The following is a 13,040-nucleotide window of genomic DNA, read 5'->3' as shown; positions in this document are numbered from 1 at the left end:
GGCAAAGGGCTTTCTAGTTTCATCTGGTTGAATAATGCCTTAAGGCTAGCCACCACACTCATTTGTGTGTGTTTGTGTGTCTTCTCAATTGGATTTTTCTGTAGGCACCAATAAGGTAATTGTTTAGGATGAGAGCTCTCTATACAGATGGAAGTTTGTTTAATTCAGAGGATCCATGGGGTGCCTGGGTGGCTCAGTGGGTTAAAACCTCTGCCTTTGGCTCAGGTCATGATCCCAGGGTCCTGGGATCAAGCCCCACATTGGGCTCTCTGCTGGGCAGGGATCCTGCTTCCCTTCCTCTCTCTCTGCCTGCCTCTCTGTCTACTTGTGATCTCTGTCAAATAAATAAATAAAATCTTAAAAAAAAAAAAAAAAGAGAGAGAGAGAGAGAGAGAGAGAGAGAATTCTGCAGAGGATCCATCATCTGGCCATAATCTCAATAGCATTTCAAACCAGTAAGCCTTTTTATGGCTTAACCATGGATGCAAGAGACATCCCAAAAGGGAATATAAAAGATGCAGCCCCCACAAGATCCAGGAAGTTCACTCCTAGGGGTGCTTGGGTGACTCAGTCAGTTAAGTGTTGGACTCTTGATCTTGATCTTGATCTCAGGTGAGATCAAGCTCTGTGTCAGGCCCTGAGATGCTCCCCCTCCCTCTCCCCCACCATGGATATGGGCACACACTCTCTCTCTTAAATAAATCAAAAGAAAAGAGAGGAGAGGAAAGGGGAAAAAAGGAAGGAAGGAAGGCAGGCAGGCAAGAAAGAAAAGAAAGAGAGAGGGAAGGAGGAAGGAAGAAAAGGAAAGAAAGAAAATTCACTCTTAGATTCCGTCTAAAAAGCCAAAGATCTTTGTTGTCACAGGCAATAAGAATGGTGTAGCTGGAACAGTGTCTCTGGTTTCCCATGAGAATGCAAGATGCCTTCAGTCACAGACCCACTAGTCTGTGACACTGGAAGGCGCTGCTGGCATAGGACTTTTCCAGCAATAACAACACAATGAAGGTTGACATGACAAAGGCTCCTTATGGATTGGTACCCCTTATGACAAACTCCCCTGAGAACTGTCACAGTTGGACAAAGAGAATGCTGCTGCTTGGATCTACAGCCTATTCGGCTATCCGCCAGATGCATGTTGGTACATGTATCCTCCGGCTAGTCGAGACCAGGGAGAATAATCTTACGGGTTGCAAAGCCAAGATCTGAAGCCATAGAACAAGACAAAAGGAAAAACCTCATTAGACCTATGGTTCTCCTCTTTGTCCAAACAGCACAGAAGACAGAGACAAAAGAAAACAATGACCATCTCTAGGAGGAGGAAGATCACTAGCAAATGAGTGCTCATAGCATATTTTCTTTTGCTGATCTAAGTTTGGAAAGGAAGAGGCAAACATTTTTTTATCTTTCCCTTGACCAGGTAGTACAGAGATCCAGGAGAGCTGGCTTTGGTAAAAATTCTTACCCTTCATGGATTCTGCCAGTTTACCAAGATTCTGTCTGCAGACTCCAAAATGAGTATGGTGTCCTAGAAAGTCCCATCTGGGGCGCCAAAACTGGAGGGGGGCGCATATGAAAAATAATTTTCTTTCTACCCTTCTTGTTTCTTGACTGAGATACCTTTGTAATAGAAAGATTAGCAGGAAAAAAACCCCAAAAAGTTAAATAACATGTAGCCCTTCTGTCTACAGGGGAGAGACACAGGCAAATCAAGTAACTCTCCAAAATGACCCAGGCCATCATCTTCAATACCACCTTCAGCTAAAAACAAAAGGAAGTTGTTCTTGGGGGGGTGGGGAGGAGCCAGTTATGGGAGGTCACCAGCAAAGCACAGAAAACAAGCATATGGTTGTTAATGAAGATTTAATTCATTGCCTTCTCTATTGATACGCATCTCTAGAGATTTGGTCATCTCCCTCTTCCTGGTACAGTGAGGAAAACACAGCCTTACAAGTGGAGGTTTCTCTTATCCATGTAAATGTCTCTTACAAAAGGGTAACTTTTGCTCAGTTTTTAAAGCTTCTCCTCTCTCTGCAGTTTCTTAAAAATAACCAGCTTGAAGTAATCCTTATGCCAAAGAGGCATATTTTAGGGCAATAAATTCTGTGCCCCTTCAGAGCCTATAAAACCTGCTTGCCCTCCTCCTCTATAGCCTTGTCTCCTGTGCCCTGTACGCTGGCCACACTGCATTGTTCCTGCTCCCTGACACATAGCATGCAGTCCCTACCTGGCCTGCACTCGGGAGGCTGCTCCTCCTGCAGGGTCCCATTAGCTGTCACCACCTCTCTGAAGTGTTTCCCAGTCCAATCTACACTCCCCACACAGGGTCATGGTCCTCTCCTCTGTGTGGATCGTATGGTAATTTATATTCTCATGCAACAGATTTTTAGGGAGATTTTTAGGGAGCATTTAATGGTATTTCGTTCCATCTGCCATTCAGGGTGCTGGCGCTAAGGGTCTGGTGGGGACACACGTCTATGAAGCCCAGCTCTCAGATGGTTGAAAGTTCTTTGAAGAAAATAAAACCAACGGAGGTGCTGCAAGAAGCCAATGTAGGCAAGGAAGGGCTCTTGGAGGAGGTGACATTCAAGAAAGGACTAGAGGGGAGAGTATTCAAGGTGGAAGAAACAGCAAGTGTAGTCACACAGCCTTGTGTGCAAACCTGGGTATGCAGTTCTTTCAGCTGCCTCCCGCTCTTGTAAGGAAGTGGACCGTCCTCCTGCCTGAGTTCATCTGTGCATGCTTGGTGATCAGCCCAGGTCAGGGATGCAAGACAGAATTGTGGGACCAGGCGTGGGGGAAGATGCTCCTGTGCTTCCCAGCAAACACTCTCCTCCTCATTCTCCCAGCTGGGCACTGACAGCTTTGTTTGCTGAAGCATTTGAGCCCTTGATACCAAACCTCAATTATCTGAGAGAAGGCTATTGCCTCTTTAAAGAGTTCAAAAGCCCAGACTTTTTATAAATAGCTCTGGCCTTTCACCAGCCCTTAAGACTGCGATTTATGGCCCACTTCCCCAGAGGCAGACAGACCAACAGACAGGTTACTTCCCTTGGAGCCAGGTTCCTACAATTGTGGGATGCTCCCACTTCCTCTTTGCATTTTATGACCTCCTGGCAGCTAATCCTGAAATGGGTTCCACGGGAAGGAGGTGAATTGTGCATGACTGCAGCTGCCTCGGAAGCCAGAGGCCCACCAGATTCAGGAAAGGACTGGCAGCCTGGCCTCTTAGCTGTGGCCGGCTCCTCTGGTTCCCAGGGCCTCTCCCTAGCAAGATACCAAGAGTAAAGTCCTTTGCGTGACTGGTCAGCTCTGTGATGTGCCGCAGAGGGACAGATAAAAACCTTCATTCATAATCTCATAATGTAGTGAGGCAATGTGGCAAAAATGGGATATTTTGGTTGTCACGTGAAAACATTACTCTTTCTTTTAGAGCACATCCTTAATTGTCTTTAATTACTGAACTCCAGGAGGTCTTATGGCATCTTTTTGACAGACCATGAAACTGAGGCAAAGACTGGCCCATGTTGTGCAGCTAAGAGGTGACAGGTCCAGATTCTGATCTGGGTTTCAAATGCCGGGTTGGGGGGTCAAAGGCACCAAGAGCGGTGGGAGGTCAGGGAAAAGAGTGGCCTTTGGGATAGGTGGGTCAGCTTTCAGGAAGGAGGAGACATTGTAAGAGGGGTTACAGTGGAAAAGGAGTAGTCTGTCATGGGACACTGACACTGGGCTGGACCAGAGCTTGTGGAGGCACAAGCCTCCTGATACTTCTCGACAGGTCTTTGCCATAAACCACCAGCCTTTCCTTTTCCACAGCCCTTTCTCTGGTTCGTCTCTCCTCATTCTGATGGGTGAGGAAGTGGTTAGGATCATGGGTTATGAGTTCAAACTCCTCTTACCAGCCCTGGGACTTTGAACAGATGGCTTGGCCTTTCTTATCCTCCCTTTCCTCACCTCTGACATGAGCTTGATAACAGCAGGACTTGGGTAAACACAACACTGGTAGCTGATGGTATATTCTTTCTGTGATTGTTGTCCTCAGTCAGTGCTTCTCTTTCTCAAAACAGCTCCTAACTTGTCATTTGCCCTGCTCAGAAACTCAAGACTGAACATGTTATTCTAGTACTCAAGAGCCCCTAAGGCCTGATCCTAAAATCCGCCACAGCCAGGCCATCTTCTGATGGTCTGAAATCCTCAGAGGATACTGTATTCATGGCTTGCGATAGTAGAAAGAACACGAAGTTGGGAGTCAAGAAAAGCCAGTGTTCAAATCCCGGATCTTCCAAAGATCCTATGTGCAGAGGAAATAAACCTCCCAAAGTCTCAGCAGCTTTGCCTGTATGGAGGGGCTCCTCCTCTTCTACCGGCTGCTCTGAGAGGCTGGCACCACATGCTTTGCCTTCTGGAACACCGTGGGTGCTTCTTCCATGTGTTCCCTTGTCTTCATTTCAATAATATATTCATTTCATGCCATATTTATGAACAGGGCTCTGCTAAAAACTCATGATACAGGGTCTCACGAGCAGAACTTACACTGCTGCCTTGCTTTCGGCTCTCCCATCATGCTTGTGTCTTGTTTCGCCACCCAGATGGCCAGGCTTCCCCTAGGTAGGCTCCATGTCTGTGGTGTTCATCCCAGATTCTGGCCTGACAAGAAATCAGTGGTCAATAAATATTTATTGGAAGAATTAATTATTGAAGAGAAGCCTGGAGCACTGTGTTCAGTGTCCAGGAGGCATGTTTGAAACAAGTGATTTGAATCTCAAAGGCCTCAGAAAGTAAATTCATGCTCCTAAGAATATGATGATGAATTAGAATCAGCAGGTAAGTCACAGCCCTAAGACCTGGATAGCAATGATGAAAGAGCATGTCTGCAATAAAGAAGGGGATTCCTTGTGTGAGCAGTTCTCCTTAGTTTTGCTCTGGGCCTCCTGGTTCAGGGGTCCCTCTCCCTCTGGGGGAATGCATTCACGAGTTACAGAGTGCCTACTATGTCCTCCTTCATTGGCACTTTATAGCCACTGTTCCTTTTAATCCCAACACCAACCATACAAGGTTAGAATTAGGATCCCTATTTTACAGATGAGAAATTAAGGCAAAGAAAGGACAAGCAATCCATCCAGGTTACCCAGTACTAACTGGCAGAACCATGATCTGAACCTGAGGCCAGGCCTGGAATCCATGGTCTTTGAATTACCCTACACTTCCTGCACTGGCCAGGTTAGCCCACTGTGGCTTTCAAACCGTACATCTATCGTTCTTTTCTTGGCACCCATTTCCCACGCTAGCGGGATCACATTTGAAAGACTAGACCCAACTCATCAGAGTGTCTTTTCAGCCTTGGACAAGCCCAAACTGCTCTGTGTGTTGGGTGCTGGTAGCACTGAGCTCTGTGCTTCCAACAGTCCCTGAAGGGGGTTGAGACTCAGGACAAGTGGAAACTTTCCCCAGTGTCATGCTCAGAGATGGAATTTTTTTTCTCTCCCAGTTTTGAAACTGCAGGATTGGGGCTGCAGTCTGGGCTAGGCTCCGCCAGGTTTGGTGACTTATTTATTGGGTGGCTTTGGTACATACGCTCCTCTGTAGGAATTTGTTTTGGAGGGAAATGGAGATATAAGAGACCCATGGGGCTCCAGTACCCATCTGCCTTTCAAGCCTCACCCAGAGGTAAACCATAACAGTTCTCCAGCTTTGCACCCCGAGCCCAAGCTGGGTGTTTCATTGCTAAAGAGAAAGCATCTGTGCACCAAGAAACAATGAGTTGATGTTGTGTTATTTTGGCTGGAACCAGAGTGAGGTTAGGGACTTGGGTGGGAGATTTGCAAATTTATTAGCTCTCTTCTTCCCTTTTTCACACAAATGTACCCTAATCCCCTTGAGCTATGGGTTGGCTGAGCCAATACAGAGGTCAAGTTGACTTCCTCCCTTGCTCAGTTCCTTCCTTCTAGTTTGAATGCTGGCTCCACCATTTACTGTTTCGGTGGTAATTTGCTTAAGTTTTGGAAGCCTCAGTTTCCTTATCTCTAACATGGCCAAAAACATAGCATCTCATAGTTTGTTGGTGAGGCTCAGAAGAGTGAATGTATTTTTTAGCATTTGTCATGGAACCTGGCACCTGAAAAGTACATACTAAATTTAAGCTTCCACTGTTGCTGTTGTTCATTTGGCAAACAGTGACTGTTAATGTACCTTGTGCCATGCGTTGTGCTGGGTGTTGGATATAGTCCATGCTTTCCAGTGACATCCAGCCATGCATTGTGCTGTTTGTTGGATATAGTCCATGCTTTCCAGGGCCCACCCAGCTGATAGGAAGAGATGGCCCGTGAAACACGCAGCTGCAACACAACATCGTAGGTGAAATGACAAATGGAGCAAAATATTAGAATTTAGTATACGCCAGGTAAATCTGTGAAGCTCATTACTCATCTTATTTCATTTAATCTTTACAACAGTCTCATGAGGCAGGTACTAGTATTTTCTCCACTTTTCAGACGTGGGAATTAAAGTGCAGAGGAGTGAAGTAACCTGCCCATGTCAACCCAGCTGTCGGAAGTGGGAATGGAAGCCAGGCAGACTGTACAGGATGCCCGAGGGGTGCCTGGCCAGCCTAAGGCTGGAGTGGCTGCATGGAAGGAAAGATGTTTGAGTTGATCTTTAAGGTTCAGTAGGCTAAGAAGACCAAGAAGGAGTTAACAGGGGAGGGAACAGCATATGGGGTCCCTTCTATTTGGGGTTTACTCTTGCCCAGCTCTGGAAGGTTTACCACTTGACTTGTTTTCTTTTGTAATCTTTAAAATATAAGTCCCACCTGAAACAAACAAAAAAATTAAAACCTTTTTGTGATATCCAAGTGTGCTTATTCCTTCTATCTTCATGGAATCTACTGATATTTTTCTAAGCATTTCTTTCTCTGTCATTAATCAAATCACCAATCAAAGTATTCATTTGAGGAGGACAAAGGAAAGAGACAAGAAAGATGTACCTCCTTCCAGATTTTGGAAATCACCATTTATTAATGACCTTGTTGTATTTCATTCGACCTACATTTTTCAGTTGTATTCAAAAGAATGCCTGAGGCTTTCGCAAAGGCCTTGAACTGGTTCATACTTTTGTGATAGTAATTCTATCAAAGGAGAAGTCCACTGAACTTGCTCTTTGTGAATATGTGCTGGTTTCTGGTGACCACAGCTTTCTTTTCTAGGTGCTCATAAGTCACTAGTTTACCAATAAAATCCAGAATTTTGCCCAGGACCAATGATGCATTCATAGGCTTCAGTTTGATGAGTATAAATACTTAATGAGTTCTCTTATAATATTAAAAAAGAAAATATATGAATCCCACTTAGTAGTATAATGTGAGGACTGAACAAAAGGATGTGTAGTTTGTAAAGTACCTTCTACAGTGCCAGGGTACATAACTGTTCAGTAAATTCATTCATCCATCCATCCATCCATCCATCCAGCACATTTTTATTAAGCACCTACCATGAACCAGGCACTGTCATGGACATTAGGAATATAGAGGTTAAAAAGGCAACCTCCTTGCGTTCTCATAGAGTTAACATTCTAGTGGACAAGACAGACAATAAAAAAGTAACCAAAAATGTATATGTAATATAAGAGCAGGTGGTGGTGAAATGTAAAATAGGGTGAGAGGAGATTGGAGGTTTAAGTGGGGAATGTTCAGGACAGGAAGTGAGATAGGCCTTTATGAAAAGGTGGCAAGCAAAATCCTGAATGAAGTAAGGGAATGAGATATGCAAATATCTGGGCAAATATCCTTCTAGACCAAGGAACCAGCAAATGCAAAGGCCCTGGGGCATAACATGCTTGGGTGGATGGAAGAACCTCAAAGAAGGCCATGTGGCAGGAAGAAAGTGAGTAAAAGGAAGGAGGAGAGTCAGAGGAGGCATAGTCAGGTACAGATCATAGGGAGTACTGTTGGTCTCAGATATTGTTTTAAATCAGCCTTTAGATACTGTTTTAAATGAAATGAGAAGCCAGTAGGGAGTGTGTGAGCAGAGAGTTAGTATGGTCCATGCCTTCCAGTAACATCCAGTCTAGTTGGAAGAAAGGACTTTTTAAAAACTAGTTATTACACAGCATGGTAAGTGAAATGGCAGACAAATCACAATACTAGGACTTACTGTGTGCCAAGTACTTTTACCTAATTTAATCTTCACAGTAGGTTTGTGAAGCAGGTACTATTATTCTGCCTCTTGTTTAGATGCAGACACTAAAGATAAAGAAATGAAATAACCTGCCTAATAAGGTCACGCAGCTGCTCAGTATTCTCAGTAAATTCCCTCTGGTGATAGGGCAGAGAATCAGCTAACTAGGGGCTGCAGGAGACAGCAGGGAGACACGGTAGGAAGCGGGTGGGTACAATAATCCAGATGGGAGAGAGGATGGTGGGTGGCTTGCATGGTGGTGGAGGTGGTGACAACAGATCAGATCCTGGATTTATCTGAATGTGAACCAGTACGATTTGCTGCTGGATCAGATGTGGGGTGGGGAGTAAAGAAAGAAGCCAAGAATGAACCCAGGATTTGGAGGCTGAACTACTGGGTAAATTAAATTATTTACTAAGATAGGGGAAAGCTACAGCAGGAGCAGGTTAGGAGAGAAAGTCACAACTTTAACTTGTTTAAAACATATAAAAATGCTTGTTTACTGAGCAGATGAAACTGGCTACCCTTCCCACGCTATTATTGTAGTTGAGGGGCATCTGTAGTTAAAATAGTTAAAGAGTGCTTTTCAGGCAAGTCCTTCCCCTCCTCTCCCGGTGTCCCCACTCCCCCCATTCCTCCCTGGGGTTCCAGAGAGAAGCTATCCCTGTGTGACCTTCTCACATTGTTTTTACACCTTTAACTTTGTTTTTGCAGTTTTGACCTGAAGAGAGCAGTTTCACCTCAACTTGTACTGGGGTCAAGGGAAGGCATCCTTCCTTGAACTCTTTCCATGCCTCCCTCCTCACACTGCACCCAGAAGCACTTTTTTGAATGTAGATTATAGTCCCCTGCTGGCCCGAGGAAAAGTGGAGGTGGGTTGGGGGCCTGCGATGGAAAGTGTGAAGTCTTTCTCCCCAGCCAGAGGAAGCCCTGGTGATTCAGTGAGCTGAGGTGCTAAGTTAGGAAGGAAAATAGCACATAGCAAGGAGATCTTTATCTGAACCATTTGTCTGCTGTCCCCTATCCCCCATGAAGGGCTTCCCTGGGGGCTCACAGCCTCTTCCTGCTCTTGCCACGTGAGGGGGGTTGACTGAGTTCTAAAGAACTGCCAACCCAGTTCAGCTCAGCCATCTTTTCTTTGGGGAATTCTTACAGATTTCTCTTTGACTTTGCTTTATGGGGTGTGTATGTGTTGTAGGGACTAGGTTCTGGGAGGACCTCCCACCAAAGACTCTTTCTTTATCCTATGGCTCACACCTCAGATTTTTCCCTGAGTTTTCAGCTCAAACGTCACTTCCTCAGAGCAGCCTTCTCTGACCATCATGTGGGTCATTCTCCACCAGGTCACCTGATTTCCCTGTAGCACTTTTCACTTGCTACTTCACTGACCTTTCAGCAGGAGAGGAAGCTGCTCTGTCTATCCCTCCTTTCCCCTCAGGACTTCCCAGTCAAGTCAGATCCCACCTCCCCATGTCCCTTTCTGGGTCTGAGCTTTCTTTGTCTCTCCGCCTGCCTGTGTCTCTGTGATTCTTTTTCTTCTCCCTGTCCCTCTGTTTCTCTATTTCTGTATCCCTCTCTCTTCTTCCTTGTCTCCTACTCATCCTCTCTCTCCTTATTCTGACTCCTCCCCCCCCAAGATTATTTATTCATTTGACAGAATGAATAAATAATGTGCTCTTTCTAGAGCACAAGCAAGGGGAGTGGCAAGAGGAAGAGGGAGAAGCACTGAGATCATGACCTGAGCTGAAGACAGATGCTTTCCTGACTGAGCCACCCCTGGTGCCCTGTTCTGATGACTTTTTTTTTTTAATATATTTTATTTATTTATTTGACAGAAATCACAAGCAGGCAGAGAGGCAGGCAGAGAGAGAGAGAGAGGAGGAAGCAGGCTCCCCACCGAGCAAAGAGCCCGACGTGGGGCTCAATCCCAGGATCCCGAAATCATGACCAGAGCCAAAGGCAGAGGCTTTAACGCACTGAGCCACCCAGGCGCCCCCCGTTCTGACTTCTTTATTGTGTTTTTACCTCATGGTAACTACTATACGTACACACACTTGTTGACCCCAGACAGGAGTCTGTGTGAGATAGGTCATTATTGTCCCCATTTTCCAGATGGGGAAATGCATACTCAGGCAGATTTTGTGACTTGTCTGTTCACACAACCAGTGTATGGCCCAGCTGGGACTTGAATCCAGGTCTTCTGATGTTTATGCTCCACGTAAGGCCACAGTTCTGACATAAAACAAATGTTATTTTCTGACGACATGGTGATCACCATTCTACTTCTCCAACAGGTGAACATGAGGCTGGGAAGGCCAAGAGGGTGCCTGGATGGGGTCGGGAGGCTTGTGAGGTCACACCTTATAGTCACCCCTCATACACACTCTGCTCCTGAGAGAAGTGGGGAGTCCCTGCAGACAGTCCAGGTGCTGTCTGCAGGCCTGTTTGGTTTAGTTGTAACCCGAAGGCCAGAGAAGCTTGGAAAGTTAGAGCTGGAAGGAGAGAAGCAGCTACAAACTGCATCTACCAGTTCATCTGTGACAGATATGACTGGAAGTCTGACTTCAACAGACCCTTTTTTTGGAAAGAGGTGGTGAGAAGGACAGGAATAAAACTCAGTTCTTATTGACCCTACCAGAAGCACGAGCTCTTCACACTTCAACAGGATGGTAGAAAGATGATGATGGGTCAGCCTACACCACAATCTACCAGGCAACATTTTCAAGACAAGTTTGGGGCAGCCTTGGAAGTAGTTCCACCCCAGCTGGCCTGACCTGGCAGGGAGAAGTTATTGTTGGAGAGCAGGTGAGAAACATTCACCTGATGCTTTGGGCTGCTGGCCTCACCCTGAGTGGGCTGGTAATCATTATTTATAAGGCTGGCATATTCACACCACTGAAGTCAGGAGAGGCAGGATGGAGACAGCTTCTAACAAACGAGTTATTTATATCTACATCCCAGACCTCAGAAGGAAAATTCCCATACTTAGACATTCCTAGATGGCCTGCGACACAGGATATTTAAAGTAACAATGGGCCAAATTCTTGCTCACATTTTTGGCAGTAATCCAGTCTGAAAGTCCACAAGAAAGACTTGTGGGGCCGTGTTGCTTCAGCAGAGGGGAAAAAAAAGGCTGTTTCTAATTTGGGATTTACTTAAGATCTGACTTCCCCCTTCCTTCCTGGAATTACAAGGAAAACATGATTTTGATTTCAGAGACAACATTCTATGTAATCTACTTTGGAAGGTTTTAGGAGTTGTAGATCTGCGGCTACCCCCACCTTGAAAAGCGGGGATGTAAAATCAACTAATAGGATACACCTTGAAAAACTGTGGAATTCCCTCCACATTTTTTTTTTTTAATTGGGGGGTGGAAGTAGTTACTATCTATGGGCAGTCTGGTTGCCAAACTCTCAATGCTGCAAATGACTCGGTAGAACTGGACATAGCCCTCTACAAAAGTCAGTGACCCATTTAAGATATAACGTGGTAGAGCCACCTGGCTGGCTCAGTTGGTGGAGTGCATGACCCTTGACCTCAAACCCTACCTTGGGTATAGAAATTATTAAAAAAAAAAAAAATCTAGGGACACGTGGGTGCCTCAATCAGTTAAACATCCAACTCTTGATTTTGGCTTGGGTCATGGTTTCAGCATCATGAAATCGACCCCTGCATCAGACTCTGTACTCACACAGTCTGCATGAGATTCTCTAACCCTCTTTCTCTGCCTCTCCCTCTGTGTGTGCGTGCATGCTCTCTCTCAATAAGTAAATAAAATATTAAAATATACATATATATACACATTATATATCATATGTGTATATATATATACACATATATACACATATATACACACACATATATGTATGTGTGTGTAAATATGTTAATGTGTATATATATAATGTTAATAATAAAATATTAAAATATACATATATACATTATATATCATATGATGTGTGTGTGTATATATATACAAAATGTTAAAAAAAAAAACAAAACATGACATAGTAGCATTAGTTCCAAGGAAAATCTCAGACAGGGTTGAAAATGATGACTTATACTTACACAGTTGTACGGAGGATTAAGGCCCTCCCAAACCTAGGATCTTTCTAAGTGCCAATCTTCTCAAGAAGGAGAGAATGTACCAACTCCATCAGCTAGGATGCCTTTGACTGTAAGTCATGAAAATTACCTACCTCAAACTGCCTTTAATTAAAAGAAAGATGTGTTCACTTCTGTAAAAGAAGTCTCCAGGTGTAGTGACTTCAGGATTGGCTAATTAGGCCACGCAGTGATATCACAAAGGTTTCAGAATCTCTTCCTATCTTCTCTCTGCCATCCAGCTTCTGGGCCATATCCTCAGATCAGCTCCTTTCATGGTATGAAAATTTCAGTTCCAGTGTCACAAAGATACTATAGTGTATTCCTTTCTTCCTTGTTTCTCATTTTATGAATGAAGAAACTTCCCAGAAACCCTCAGCAGATTTCCCCTCACATCTCATAGTTGTCACTGTCCACATGTCCATGCAGAACCAGTGACTGGCAAGGGGACTGAGCCCAGCATGCTTTGATTATACTCCTTAAAGTTATCTGTGACTAGAATTACATTTCCCTTAATTGTATAGCAAAGGGATGAACTCTGGAAGAAAGTTGGGGTAAGTTAGGCAAGGTCTTGTAGTGTTTGGTAGAGTTGGACTTTCATTCTAAGCTCAATGGGAGGAAACTGAAGACTTTAAAAAAACTACTTACTAAGCAATTTTTTTATTTTGAAATAATTTTAGATCTACATAAGAGTTACAAAGGTAGTACAGGAAATTCCCTATATTCTTCACCCACCCTCTGCTAATGTTAGTATCTTTCATGGCCATAGTA

The 13,040-nt window shown here is 44.5% G+C and overlaps 1 long non-coding RNA gene across 2 annotated transcripts; it reads right to left on the bottom strand.

Moving 5' to 3' along the window:
- Positions 1–1,849: 1,849 nt before the first annotated feature.
- On the bottom strand, positions 1,850–12,732 carry LOC101691186. Of its 2 annotated transcripts, none has more exons than XR_001178200.2 (3): positions 12,365–12,732; positions 6,187–6,332; positions 1,850–4,644 (listed from the first exon to the last, which is right to left on the bottom strand). It is a non-coding gene; the product is annotated as an uncharacterized LOC101691186 (long non-coding RNA). The 2 variants fall into 2 exon arrangements; XR_198908.3 differs by having other exon boundaries at positions 12,234–12,727.
- Between the last annotated feature and the right edge of the window lie 308 nt (positions 12,733–13,040).

Source organism: Mustela putorius, unplaced genomic scaffold (assembly GCF_011764305.1).
Source record: "Mustela putorius furo isolate JIRA1106 unplaced genomic scaffold, ASM1176430v1.1 tig00000145_pilon_pilon_pilon, whole genome shotgun sequence".
Taxonomy (NCBI): Eukaryota; Metazoa; Chordata; class Mammalia; order Carnivora; family Mustelidae; genus Mustela; species Mustela putorius.
The sequence above is the reverse complement of the archived record's forward strand: the minus strand, read 5'-3'. Positions and strand labels throughout refer to the sequence as shown.